The sequence below is a fragment of the Candoia aspera genome, chromosome 6, assembly GCF_035149785.1.
Source record: "Candoia aspera isolate rCanAsp1 chromosome 6, rCanAsp1.hap2, whole genome shotgun sequence".
NCBI lineage: Eukaryota > Metazoa > Chordata > Lepidosauria > Squamata > Boidae > Candoia > Candoia aspera.
In genome coordinates this window covers 64,565,938-64,581,052 of record NC_086158.1, presented here as the reverse complement: position 1 = coordinate 64,581,052, position 15,115 = coordinate 64,565,938, and the positions used below count along the sequence as shown (strand labels likewise).

General features: G+C 38.7%; 1 protein-coding gene across 1 annotated transcript in view; it reads right to left on the bottom strand.

The window, feature by feature from the left end:
• FANK1 (fibronectin type III and ankyrin repeat domains 1) overlaps positions 1 to 15,115 on the bottom strand; it is an 88,815-nt gene that overhangs the window by 72,571 nt on the left and 1,129 nt on the right. The gene's annotated exons all lie outside the window — the stretch shown is intronic.

The following is a 15,115-nucleotide window of genomic DNA, read 5'->3' as shown; positions in this document are numbered from 1 at the left end:
ACGCAAACTGTAGAAATCAGTTTGCAGGATTATCTAAAAGTTCATTCCTCTGAGACTGCTACTGAATCATAGGCAGTGGTCTGGATTCAAAGGTCCCACCAAGCAACCTGGAGGAATTTTGGCTTATGTGTATAGATATGGTATACCAACTTTATGTTGGCACGTATGCAAACACAGAACTCTCCAGAAAACTAGTTCTGTTGGTATTAACAGTTTTTTCAAAGCAGCTGGTTGGTGAGGAGATAACCAATAAGTCTCCTGAGCAGAACTGCCTCCTTCTATTGCAGTGGAATCTTGGATCTGAGGCATAAAAATTGGAAAAACATTATCTGGATTGACATGTACTCAATAGCACATTTGTAAATGAGAACTGATAGGATCCAGCTGTCATGGCAGCTTTCTTTTGATCTTGATACATTCTTCTTAATTCTGTATGTAGGGTATGTTTTGATTATTTAGAGTTAAGGGAATTACGTTCTACATATGCTCACAGGCAGTTTCATATTAACAGTCCACATATCCCTGGACTGCAATAAAGTGCACCCTTAGCTTTTAGCAAAAGTAGTTTCTAGGCAGCCATCTGACCCAGTAGGGAAAAGAAGCCCCAATCCTTCTCTGCTGTACTATATAAAAGTTATCTGTCAATCCCAACCCTGAGAAATTTGTTTCTACGTGACTATCCAGCATGGGAATGGAGAGTTTAACAAGTATTGAGCAATTCCTCAATAAGCCATCTGTCAAGATTGCTATTTATTCTTGAAGATTTTAGAAACCCAATTCCCCCTTTTCCTTGTTTCTTTTTTATCTGTTTTAAACTATCATTTGATGTTCAGCAAATCCTCGAAATTTAGGGCTCTATGTCATGCTGTTAAAAAAAAATCTGTGTGATTTCCCAATTTCCATTTTTTGAAAATAATTTATTTTTCACCAGAAATGTACTCAAAGGTGAATTGGCATAGTTGAAAAAAAAAGTTGCTTTACTGAATGGCCAGGTCATAATTAAGCACACAAATATGTATAAGCAGCCCATATGGTTTCATAATTGTTATGAAAACTAACCTGCATTGAAGAGGGCAGTGGTATACCCCTTGCTCAAGAAACCATCTCTTCATCCAATGATATTAGATAACTATTGTCCAGTTGTCAATCTTTCATTTTTTAGAGACGATTGTTGCTGAAGTGGTGGTCCTCAAGAGTCCGGAAGAAACTGATTATTTCTGGGATCCTGATCTGCAATTGCATTTTGGCATGGAGCAGCATATAAGACCTAGTAAACACAGTGCAATATAATGTAATGTAATGGAGTATGATATTGATTTTGATATTGATATTGATATGATCAAGCTCAACCTGTGTGAGTTGCAGTCCTTGTTCTAATAGTCTACCATCCAGATAATGTAGTTGCAAATCATGGTCCCAGAAAACATTTTTTCCCATTAGCACCATCTACAGTATTCGTTTTTTTCCATTTCAGTCCTCCTACATGGACCAGCTGAGCTGTCGGGTTCTTCAGCTTCTTTTCAAGAACTTGGAAGTCCAATTGACTGGACATAGCTGCTCTTGGCAGCACTGTTTGTCCCTTAGTGATCAGCATGAAAGGATATATGTCAATGAATTTGATGAATCTTGGAAGGTGCTTTATCACATATCTGATTAGTGTCCTCAGGAGACAGCACACTTCATCATCCATTGTTTTGAGCCAGCAAACATTAGAGACATTCCTGAAAATAAGATGTCAGCAATCCATAGTTTTCTTCTTTGTCCTTTCAAGCTTTCAGCCTGATCTTGTTTTTCTTTCCTGAGGACTGAGAGTATTTGAAAGTGTTTTTGAGTTTTGGCAAGGCAGGATAGTTCCTATTTTATTTCTGATTGTCACTCCTTTTCACTGGACTTGTTCCTTTGTTTCTTTCTCTTCCTTGTGGACCACTACTTTCCCTATCAGTGTCTGTTGTAGTGACCCCTTTATTTGATCTAATAAAACTTCATTCTCTCTTATGAGTTAAATTGTGGTCGGTCACTCCTCCAATCCTCTTTGCTTTACTTCAAGTACTACTACAAGCTTGCAGTTGTAGCAAATAAATGCCAGGTTGTTTTCAGGCAGATACAAGCAATTGAAGACTGCAGTCTGTGTGTTTTACACATATGCAGTGACTTTCAAGACTTATGTGCATCAGTGAACCTCAAAGAGATTTTGGATCACAGGATGATTATGAGCACAAACCTCTCCCCAGGGGATAACTGTTAGAACATGCCCATATCAGACACAAAATGGAGTCATGCTTGCAATGCCAAACCAATGTACCATGGTAATAAGTTTGACTGATAGCTTTTGCCTGTGCAAGTAATAAAAATTAACATGAAAAGAAGCAACTTAAATGTTTCAAAGTTGTGTGTGTACTTTTCAATTAGCATATGAAATACATAGTCAAGAACCTCCTGGCTCAGAGTTATGGTTTATAGTTCTTGTGCTAAGTAAATCCACTAAGTGCTGCAGCATATACAGGGAAATGATCACCCTTTGCCCACTGGAATTCCAAATAATTTTCTAGTTAGCTTTCTCTGTTCAATTTAAAAACTGCTCTTAAAAACTGAACATGAGTAATCTCTCTCTGGTTTAATACTTTAAACCAGATGATTACCTTAATGCAAATTCATCTGAAAATTGAGTAACAGACAGATGATTTTTTTTTTTTTTAGAATTCAGAAAAGAAGGAAAAGTACATTAGGTATCGTACTCCTCCCCTGTATCTTTCAAGCAATAATTCTATGGGAAAAATAATGTCATATAATTTAATAAAGACTCCGGAAGTTATTTTCAGCTGTTGAATTTTTGGACATCTATGCTTTTAATCTCTCAAACTTAATTTTTGGTGAATGTTTTTAAAAACATTTTATTGATTTTTATTTTTCCCAGAGGCTATATCTGACAGTGGGAATACCGCTATAAAGTAAATTTACAGTCTTTCTATATCTCAGTTATTATAACAGCAATGAAAAAACATTCATTTTCATATAAGGTTTATAGCAGTTTTGATCATTTAAATTATACAGACTAAGAATATAATAGCAGTTTTCAATACTAACTAAGGATTATTCAAATTAATCTTTAATGTTTCTGGGACCAGGTTATTGAGAACATTGATACAGGTTTTAAGTCTCATTATTCCAGTAGCATATTAATCAATGCTGTCCACAGCAAACCACAATGATACCAAAATGACAACATTTGGAGACGGCATGATGCCAATTTCCCTCTTTAGGCATTTGTGTTTGAATGATTGATGCAAATACTGTATGTAAGTCACAGTATTTGTGTCATGATACATAATTTATCACTTGCCCCCTTTGTTCCCCATGAACCCTGTTGTTCATGTACTGTTACTGATATTAGAAGGTCTCTTCAGGACATTGGTCTAGCCTGTATAGATTGTCAAATTTCTCAAATCCGTTCAACAGCGGTACCTTAGGAAATACAGATGGGATTGAAAAAAGTATCTTCTGAAGCTAAAATCAAACTTGTGAAGGAAAGTCAGGAGATAAATCTGACAATCAAATAAACAAATACTACATTATGGCATACAAAGTTTCTAAGCATCATCATTCAGTTACAGTTTTTTCCAGTGCCATCAGTATTATGAGTTATCATTTTCTTACTGGAGCTTAACATTTTTTCAACTTTTTTCCAATAGATTCATAATTGGCACATAGAACCAGTTTTAATACTCCCAAATATTATATTTACTGCTGATAGGAAATGGAAAGGCCTCCCAGATTATTCAAGAAGAGGGCACTAATATAAATCCTCATCTTGGTGAATTGGTTCCTGTTGCTCTCTATCTCACTGAAAGAATAAAAATCCCTAAGCTGAATAAGGGAAGGTTTTGCAAAAATTACAGGAGGAAAGTACTATTATCCACAACCTTTGGGGAAACTTTGATCTGGCTTAAAATAATGCATTTCTCCATTGAAAGAAGAAAGGTAAATACAAAAACAGAAAATAAATGATTAGTGGGATAGATCAAGTGTCAAAAAGGATATTTTACATGGTCTTATAGTAATGCAGTGATAGGGATCTTGTTATGTACTTGTTTAAAAGGTTATTTTTTTCTGTATACATTTTTCAGAAGACTTTAATGCAGTATAATATAACCAATATTATATTCTGAAAAACGTCATGTAAAATCATCTCTGGATCACAAATGCTATTTACAGTGCTGCTCTTGCAGCTACCATTGTTACTTAACACAACTGTGATACAAATGCTACTTTAGATAGTAATCAACAAACATGTTCAGTTGTACTCCCCCCACCCCCACTTCCCTTCTTGTTGGCCTTGGAGAGCAGCAGAGGGCATGATGGTATCACAAGTGACATCATCCAAGAGAGGACAGGCAATTTTTTCTTACTTAATACACATATTTCAAATCGTATTTCATTCAATTAAATGTTAATTCTGGGAAGGAGGGCAGGAGAAATAGAAAGAGATGGTCCTTTTCCTATTGGGTCTCCAATCCCATGGAACGGCTCTGTATGACTGGAAACCTGGCATAGAAAGTGTCCACTCTTCCTCTGCTTCCCTTGCAACCCATCCATGCCCTAGCAGAAGATTCCCAAGCTGTTTCTTCCCCTGCCAAATCTCCAATTTTGAGGAAGTCCCCAGCCAATCCATGGATCAGCCTGCAATGACCAGGCTGGATCAGCCTGCGGTGACCAGCCCTGACTGCCTCATCAGTCACAACATCAGTGAAGTTTCCTACATAATATCTATTGCCAGAATTGTTCTGAGGGAAGAAAGAAAATGCTATTTTTCAACTTGAATAGCTAACAACAAATTTAAGCCATCTGCCTGATAGGCTGGGAATGAGACAAAGATAACTTCATTACGAATCATCATTAGCCCTTCCATGTCTCTCTGAATATTCAAATTATACGTAACAGCATTAGGAATCAGGCCACTGCGAGGAATATGTTTATCCTTTTGATCCACAGTTTTGCCTTTACTTGTTATAAATCAACAGAAAAAAAATGATTTATCACAACTTTGTTTGGTGGACTTTGGATGCAACAGATCAAGTTTCTGTCTTGAAATCTCAGACATATCCATTGTATCAGTACTTCAGAAGTCAAGCTGGCAGACAGGAACCAAGCTCACAAGAATCTAAGAACTTCCATTATGAAATTTTTATTGAAATTATAATGAAAGAATTCCAGTGACTGCTGTGTTTCAAGAGCAAGCACTATTTATAGAATCAGTACAGGTAGTCTTGGTTTAGTGACCACAATTGGGGCCAGCAACTTGGTCATTAAGCAAAGGGGTCACTGAGTGAATCCATGACTGTGCTTACGATCTCAGCTTTCCTTTGATTTACAGACCTGCAAAGGTCATAACTGCAAGCTTTGGTCTTAAAAATTACTTTTTCATCACTGTCGTAACTGAATGGTCACTAAATGAGGCAGTCACTAAACGAGGACTACCTGTATTCAAATCCCTTTATGTTTCTTTCTCTTGCCCAACCTATATAACAGGGTACCTAACACACTCTTTTGGGCTGGAGACATAGTTTCCATCTAGTCCTTGTTTTTGCAGTGGTTGGATCTGCAATCATGTTGGTTTTCTTTGTGTGAGAACTAACTTTCACACCAGACAAGTTATTTAAAAAATACAAAAAACACCTGTTTCATTTACATTATTTATGGTGATTTGGCCATTTGTGTAATTTTGTCACAGTGCAAATTGGATTATTTATGAAATGTGTACGTTACTTCAGTCCATCCAGACTCTTTGACATATATTATATCCTACATGTCAATTTACAGTTTTTTGTATAATGGCATAATTATTCAAATGATACCAATAGATATGAATAATGTAATTTATATCATTTACATAATGATAACATTTTGAAATTCATGTAGATCAGCACAGATGATGAAATGTTTATACTTAAGAGACATTCAGGAAGAATGGAAGCTCCTCTCCCTAGATAGTTTGTTAAATCAAATTTAACTGTGTTTGTAAGAAAAGTGTTGTGCGGGTACTAGATGGAGATGTTGGAAGAATATTTGTTGTTTATTTGTTCAGTTGCTTCTGACTATTCGTGACTTGGTGGACCAGCCCACGCCAGAACTTCCTGTCAGTCGTCACCACCCCCAGCTCCCCCAGGGACGAGTCCGTCACCTCTAGAATATCATCCATCCATCTTGCCCTTGGTTGGCCCCTCTTCCTTTTGCCCTCCACTCTCCCTAGCATCAGCATCTTCTCCAGGGTGTCCTGTCTTCTCATGATGTGGCCAAAGTATTTCAGTTTTGCCTTTAATATCCTTCCCCCAAGTGAGCAGTCTGGCTTGATTTCCTGGACTATGGACTGGTTTGATCTTCTTCCACCCAAGATGGGAAGGTCGTGACAGAGAGGTCAGACTAAAAACGATACCTGGGGAAGGTAACGGCAACCCACCCCAGTATTCTTGCTGTGAAAACTAAATGGAAGAACATATAGACTTCCTATTCCTAGGCATCCTCTAGAACAGTCTGCATGGGGAAAACAACAGTCTGTAAAGTTAGTGGTAATACTCTGTGTATAAACACACCAGCCTCAGGGACTGGATTATGCTTACATGTTTTATTGAAGATAAATTCACTAGAAAATAACAGTGTTCATCTCAAGAAAAGTATAGGGATTCTGACAGCAACTAGCAGTACTTCAATCAATTTACCTAAGTGCTTTCATTTTTCCATTGCGAGACAGGTGAAACAGTAATAAATATTATGGGAAGGAAATGAATTTGTAGCCAAGCATTTTACAAAATCTCACCCTCTCCATTACACACACAACCCACTTAAGGCAAATCTAATTCTTGTTTGATCAGTCTTTCTTTTCTCACCACAATCATTTCCTTCTTTATGGCAAGATATACAGTACAGTCCTCGAATCAGAGCAGATACTGTGGTTATACATCCCGTTAGCAAAAACCAAGCTGAAATGCATTAGCAAAATCTGGGCAAATCTTCAGATGAAAATTAAACAAAGCACAACAGTCAAAATACAGGAATCTAACCTGACCAGCATGGTTCTCTTTCTAAAAAGATTGGCTTAGGCCTTTGTGACTTCATAGGGAGGCTATGTAAAACTAACCATTGTTGTTGTTTATTTGTTTAGTCGCTTCTGGCTCTTCGTGACTTCATGAACCAGCCCACGGCAGAGCTTCCTGTCAGTCATCAACACCCCCAGCTCCCCCAGGGACGAGTCCGTCACCTCTAGAATATCATCCATCCACCTTGCCCTTGGTCGGCCCCTCTTCCTTTTGCCCTCCAGTCTCCCTAGCTTCAGCATCTTCTCCAGGGTGTCCTGTCTTCTCATTATGTGGCCAAAGTATTTCAGTTTTGCCTTTAATATCGTTCCCTCAAGTGAGCAGTCTGGCTTTATTTCCTGGAGTGGTTTGATCTTCTTGCAGTCCAAGGCACTCTCAGAATTTTCCTCCAACACCACAGTTCCAAAGCATCTATCTTCCCTCTCTCAGCCTTCCTTATGGTCTAGCTCTCGCAGCCGTATGTTACTACAGGGAACACCATTGCTTTAACTATGCGGACCTTTGTTGTCAGTGTGATGTCTCTGCTCTTAACTATTTTATCGAGATTTGTCATTGCTCTTCTCCCAAGGATTAAGCATCTTCTGATTTCCTGACTGCAGTCAGCATCTGCAGTAATCTTTGCAGCTAGAAATACAAAGTCTTTCACTGCTTCTACATTTTCTCCCTCTATTTGCCAGTTATCAATCAAGCTGGTTGCCATAACCTTGGTTTTTTGAGGTTTAGCTGCAAGCCAGCTTTTGCACTTTCCTCTTCGCTTTCAGCCATCGAAGTGGTATCATCTGCATATCTGAGATTGTTAATGTTTCTTCCAGCAATTTTAACTCCAGCCTTGGATCCCTTAAGCCCAGCATGTCGCATGATGTGTTCTGCGTACAGGTTGAATAGGTAGGGTGAGAGTATACAGCCCTGCCGTACTCCTTTCCCAATCTTAAACCAGTCCGTTGTTCCGTGGTCTGTTCTTACTGTTGCTACTTGGTTGTTATACAGATTCTTCAGGAGGCAGACAAGATGACTTGGTATCCCCATACCGCTAAGAACTTGCCACAATTTGTTATGGTCCACACAGTCAAAGGCTTTAGAATAGTCAATAAAACAGAAATAGATGTTTTTCTGAAACTCCCTGGCTTTTTCCATTATCCAGCAGATATTGGCAATTTGGTCCCTAGTTCCTCTGCCTTTTCGAAACCCAGCTTGTACATCTGGCATGTGAAATGAGTGCCACTGTTCGATAGTTTGAACATTCTTTAGTGTTTCCCTTTTTTGGTATGGGGATATAAGTTGATTTTTTCCAGTCTGATGACCATTCCTGTGTTTTCCAAATTTGCTGGCATATAGCATGCATTACCTTGACGGCATCATCTTGCAAGACTTTGAACAGTTCAGCTGGGATGCTGTTGTCTCCTGCTGCCTTGTTATTAGCAATGCTTCTTAAGGCCCATTCAACCTCACTCTTCAGGATGTCTGGCTCTAGCTCACTGACCACACCGTCAAAGCTATCCCCAATATTGTTATCCTTCCTATACAGGTCTTCCGTATATTCTTGCCACCTTTTCTTGATCTCTTCTTCTTCTGTTAGGTCCTTGCCATCTTTGTTTTTGATCATACCCATTTTGGCCTGGAATTTACCTCCAATGTTTCTAATTTTCTGGAAGAGGTCTCTTGTCCTTCCTATGGTCTATTGTCTTCTTCTACTTCCACGCATTGCTTGTTTAAAAATAATTCCTTATCTCTTCTGGCTAACCTCTGGAATTTTGCATTTAATTGGGCATATCTCCCCCTATCACTGTTGCCTTTTGCTTTCCTTCTTTCTTGGGCTACTTCTAGTGTCTCAGCAGACAGCCATTTTGCCTTCTTGGTTTTCTCTTTCTTTGGGATGTATTTTGTTGCCGCCTCCTAAACAATGTTGCGAACTTCTGTCCAGAGTTCTTCCGGGACCCTATCTACTAAGTCCAGTCCCTTAAATCGATTCTTCACCTCCACTGCATATTCCTTAGGAATATTAGTGAGCTCATATCTAGCTGATCTGTGGGTCTTCCCTAATCTCTTTAGTCTGATCCTAAATTGTGCAAGAAGAAGTTCGTGATCTGAACTACAGTCAGTTCCAGGTCTTGTTTTTACCGACTGTATAGATGTCCGCCACCTTTGGCTGCAAAGGATGTAGTCAATCTGATTTCGGTGTTGTCCATCTGGTGAAGTCCATGGATAAAGCCGTCTCTTAGGTGGTTGGAAGAGAGTGTTTGTTATGCAGAGTGAGTTGTCTTGGCAAAATTCTATCAGCCTATGTCCTGCTTCATTTTGTTCTCCCAGGCATGCTTACCTGTAATTCCAGGTGTCATTTGACTGCCCACCTTAGCATTCCAGCCTCCCGTAATGAAAATAACATCTCTTTTAGGTGTGTTGTCCAGTAGGTGCTTCAGATCCTCATAGAACTGCTCTACTTCAGCTTCTTCAGCATCTGTGGTTGGGGCATATATTTCACTGACCCCCAAAATGTCTATCTTTAATCTTGACATCTCACCAATAACCACATCCAATTTGCCCTGGCTCATAGATCTTACATTCCAGGTTCCAATGATGTGTTGATCCTTAGAACATCGGATTCGCCGTTCACCACCAGCACCGTCGGCGCTAGCCGTCCTTTCGTCTTTGAGCTAGCTGCGTCATCACGTCTGGGGCTAGTTGAACTCATCCTCTGTTCCTCCCCAGTAGCATTTTGACCATCTTCCGACCTGGGGGTCTCATCTTCCGATGGTATACCGACATATCTCTGGTTGCACTGATCCATTTAGTTTTCACGGCAAGAATACTGAGGTGGGTTGCCATTACCTTCCCCAGGGATCGCATTTAGTCTGATCTCTCTGTCATGACCTTCCCGTCTTGGGTGGCCCTTCACGGTTTAGCTCATGGCATCATTGAGGTGCTCAAGATCCAGCACCACGACAAGGTAATGATCCTTTGCTGAAGAAACTAACCATTACCTTTCATGTTTTTCTTGGATTGCTTTACATTTATAATTTCATTTATTTGTATCTCTTGTTTAAAAATTAATGCTTCCTCAGAGCAGCTTAATCAGAACAACAAAACTGCAGTGAAGTCAGCTATCAAAGCCCAATAAAAACACATCAACTTAGAAATCCAAGGTGATGGCATTCATGAAGCAGTGAATTTCTCCCCCTAATATGAACTTTATTTTTTCATGCATTCTGTTGCTTTACTATCACTTGCTAGGAGCAATAATAATTTAAAAGTGTGAAGTGTGGGTAGTTTGTATTATCCAGCATGACCTTTATTCTTTTATTGATTTGTTTCCTGTAAAACCAAAAACAAATTCCACCTTTAAATTATCCAAGCCAGCAGTAAAAGGAGATGCAGTCCTTGCCGCAAGCTATAACATAGAAGATTACCTGAATAACAAGGTTGAGAGGCATTCCTCTATAGGAAGAAGAGCATCGCCATGCTTATCACTCCCATTTGAAGGCAAATCACTTTCTGCTCAAATCTTTCCTACTTTAGGGACTTTTAAAAAGTATTTTATTTGAATAAGGTCAAAATAAGGGCTGTAGCTTCTATACATCTTAAAATACAAAAAGACTACTTGGTGAAGTCTATAAATGGGGTTTTACTTATTGGAGTTATTCTATCTGCTAAAAGCCCATATTTATTATTCACAGAAGTGCAGATTACATTACTCTTCTCTATGGCATTTCCATTAAATCACAAGGCTGACAAGTTATCTTTAGTAATCTTTAAAGACATGTAGAGAATACTTCCTAATACTAAAGGAAAAGTTGATGGTTGCAGAATATCATTCAAATAAGACAACTGCTGTTTTGATGGCAACTATATATTTCCTTTTTAAAATTTAATCTGGCCTTAAGATTGAAATCGCCTGGAAATGGTGGTTCCTGAGCAGGTTGTTATGAACTGAGTTGTCATAGGTGCTGAACTCATATTATCTACTCAGATCTTTAAGAAAGGAAAAAATCCATTGAGCCAAGCCATGATTCCTGATGACTACACAAGCACATCCATTCAATTTGCTTGGCAACAGGACAAAAGTGGTTTGCTGTCTTCTTCCAGGATGTTTTTTTTCAACTTCCCAGTTAGCCTACATCCCTGGTGGAATCCCACCAAGGACTAACAGGGCCAGATCCTGCTTCTCTTCCAAGTCCAGAAAAAGTCAGCCTGCCACCTGCTGAAATACACAGGTCCTTAGTTATACAGTTAAAAAATGAGAAGATTGTAATGGCGTAGGCAATACCTGGTTGATTTGTTTATCTTTCTTGTGCTCTGTTGGTCCTGAAGGTCACAGAATCACAAGAGAAAATACACAAATGTTGAGTTCTGATCATTTTAACCAATAGACAATGTAGACTTTGAGCCCTAGGTGAATATTAAGCTGATGCTTTACCTCTTTAGTTTTTTTTTAAAAAAATCTATAAGCATAGGGCATGCACTGTTTATATTCTGGAACAAATGAGATGGGTAAATACATTTGCTCTGCAGTGTGTTCTTAGGAAGAACATCAGACAAGGTGCTGAAATTGCCTCCCTTAAATATACTTTAATGGCATTCCTAAGATATTATAAAGTGTGAGTGCCTTTTGTGTTTAATGGATATTCTGTAGGCCATGCTACATCCTGACTAAAGCATTCGTTTTCAGATGATGAGTTGTGCCACAAATAATTGGACTGGGCATGCCTAATGAGGCAGAGAGTGAGCAGGAAGGAAAGGGGATTGGTTGACCATAAAACAGTATTGGCCTTACTCTTACTTGTTCCATCTTACAAAGGATAGGAACCTTCCCTTCCCTTCCCTTCCCTTCCCTTCCCTTCCCTTGTTGTTTTAATCAATTTTACTGACAGAAGAAAAATATGTTGATCAATATTGTCACTTTACAGTTTAGGATGTGTTATCCTAGTGGAGCAACAGACTGGTAGAGTATACCAGTATGACCTCCAGATGTTTGTAATCACATCTCCTTTTAAAAAATGGCCTTAAGAATCAGCAACCCATCATGGCAATGATTTTAGTGGGATATTTTCCAGAATTTGAACATCTTACAGTGCATATGTATAACCAGGTCACTTAACTAGGAGGGGTGACATTTCGACATTATCACAAACCTCACTACTTTTATGTAGTTTAATTTTTTGTGTAGCTTATTGTTTTGTACACCCCTGGCCCACTGGATTAGTTTATGACTCACTATACTTGCAAACCCAGCTTAATTTAGTAACCATGTTAAATGTGTGATACAAATCCAGCCTGACTATACTAGTTACCATCCAGTTATGAATCTGACTTTTCTCCCATTGGTTTATGAGATTAGGTCACATAGACATCCCTACAGTTAAACTAGGTTTGAAGGCAAGTGTGGAATTTTGAAAGACCTGTATTGCAAGTCAGCCCCATTTACACATTGCACTAATGTGGTTTGTTTTCAGCTTGGTTCAATGAGCCATTATGAATAAGCACTATATTTGAATCAGCCCTTTAAAGTTCTTTCAACAAATTATGATTTAAAGGCATGGCATAGTATTATGTATGAATTCATGATACCTCTGAGTAGATAATGCATTGGATTGTGCTGTTTGTGAATGGCACTGAGAACCAAACTTAATTTTTTGAATTTTTGCAGTTCAACTCATTATCATCATGCTCCGTATTTCTAAAAGCCTGTGACTGAAAGTCTGGGGTATGCACTTAAGAAAGCTTTAAAGCTGATTCTTCAGGATTGGGGTTTCTTTTTTACCCATTTATGCATTTTTATGTATCAATTTTTCAAGCATTTTTATGGGGGGGAAAGTCTTTAAGAATGAATGCTTGAGGTAAATTTGAAAAAAAAAAGTAGCTTACAATTTTGTATAACTGATCTTGTTTATGTAGCTGAGGTAAAAATTGATTCACAACGCTTTAAATAAAGTTCCCTACTTGATTCCTGGTAACATTGACTTTAGCAAGGCCAAACATAATAAAAATGTCATCTTGGTTAAAACCTTGTATATACAATGTATAAAGACTCTTTAAAGGAGGGCTTTCCATATTAAACTTATTTATGGTAAGTTTATTTAATTCTGAACACTACCATAAAGAAGTCTCCAATGAACCTTTGTCATTTTTACGATTATTTTTTATTGGCTACATTTGTACCTGCAAACGCAGGGTAATATCTGAACATCCTATTCAAGGTTTTTGGCTTTATGACTGTTCCTTCACCTGTATAATCTGCATTTATTAACTTGTCCTTTCTAATATAATAAAAACCCAAGTACTTCCTTTTATGATAACACTGAAGCAGGTCTTAGGATCACCCCTGGTTCTCCGGCTTACAGCAAGCAACTTGGAGATACACAAATGCAAAGTAAGACTGTACAGGGACTAGAATTGGCTGCAGACCCAAATGCTTCTAAGGAGAATAATTGTATATTCAGCTCACACTACAAATGATTGTACTGATTTACAGAAATTAGTTTGCCATGATTTCCTGGTAATTACTTTGGAGATGCAGTAGCCATTCATGTTCCAGACCTTTTAAATCTTGCATGCCTATTTTCTGTCAATGCCTTTTGGTTTCTCCCATTCATCAGCTGTTACTTTTCATTTCATGGCTCAGTGATAAAACTCTCAAAGTTTTTTCCCACTTAGACACCCAACCTGTTTTCTTCTTCAGTGCTTTGACTTTCTCAAGGACTCATCTTTTATCACATTAAACATTGCGGACTAATAAATGTTCTCTCTTTTTCATGATGTGCAGGCAAGGATCTGAATTCTAATTATATTAAACTTGATCTAGATAAACACATGGCATATTTGCTGGATAAATTACTAGAAAATGCAAGTAGTTTGGCAATAATTCTCAGATTCAACATGCGCCTCAATATTATGCATGTTTATTTATAAGATTTAAGTAAATGTATACTGGATTGCAGTTTTTCAGGCAAGTCTTATGGTCCATTTGCATTTTGCCAGGCCTAGTACCTTTAAAACTAGTTGAGATCACACATAGATTACTTTCCCACTCAGTGTTATTAAAATCATAAGACAGTGATTAGGAGAAGCTATACTCACATGACTGACTTCAGACATAAAACTTGTACATGACTGGCTCCAAAATTTTCTCAAGTCTGTTGTGGAAATGATTCACATCCATAATGCTAACAAGGCAATATAAAATGACTGTGTTCACACATCATGCTAAGCCAGGATATTTTAACTATGCTTTGTTGAGCAAGTCAACATAGTCCTTTGGGTTCGAAGAAGACATGCTGTTGTGCAGTTCATATGTAAACATGGAGGTGACTCTGCAGTCCCAGTCTGGAACAGCAGAGTCTAGCACAATGGAGGGACTGGAAGTCCATTGTTACAATAACTGGGTGGTATTCTGTGACTCTACTCACAGTTTTCCATCAGTTTTTGGCAGTGCCTGTCTTCAAAGCTGGTGTAAACTTCATAGTACAGGCCTTGCCAGAGGGTTCTGTCAGCAGCTGCAGCTTCTAATTCCCTTGGCTGGTTGTCACAGTGGCATAGGGTTTCCTTCACAGTGTCTTTGTAGCATTTGCATGGATGACCTCGGGGTCTCTTTCCACTCACCAGTTCACCATAGAGAAACTGGTGAGGCATAGAGTGGTCGTCCATTCTGATGACATGTCCCACCCACCGCATCTGGTCCTGATAATCAGGGACTCAATGCTGGTGGACTCCGTGTGATCCAAGACCTCCAGGTGGGGGACACGGTCTTGCCAATGAATGCCAAGGATGCAGCGGAAGGCACGCATGTGAAGTTTCTCCAGTTGTTTGATGTGTTGTCAGTACAGAGTCCAGTCTCACATCCATATAGGAGATAAGGGACAACCAGAGCTCTGCAGACTTTCAGCTTTGTGGAGATACAGATGTTCATAGCACTAAAGAACTCTCTGGTGGCATGCATGTCTGCATAGCTTTCTACCTGCTTAGCCTTTCTCTGCCACCACTCATCATACATTTCTCGCAATCTCCCTGTACTTTGGACTGCAGGTGCTTTAACC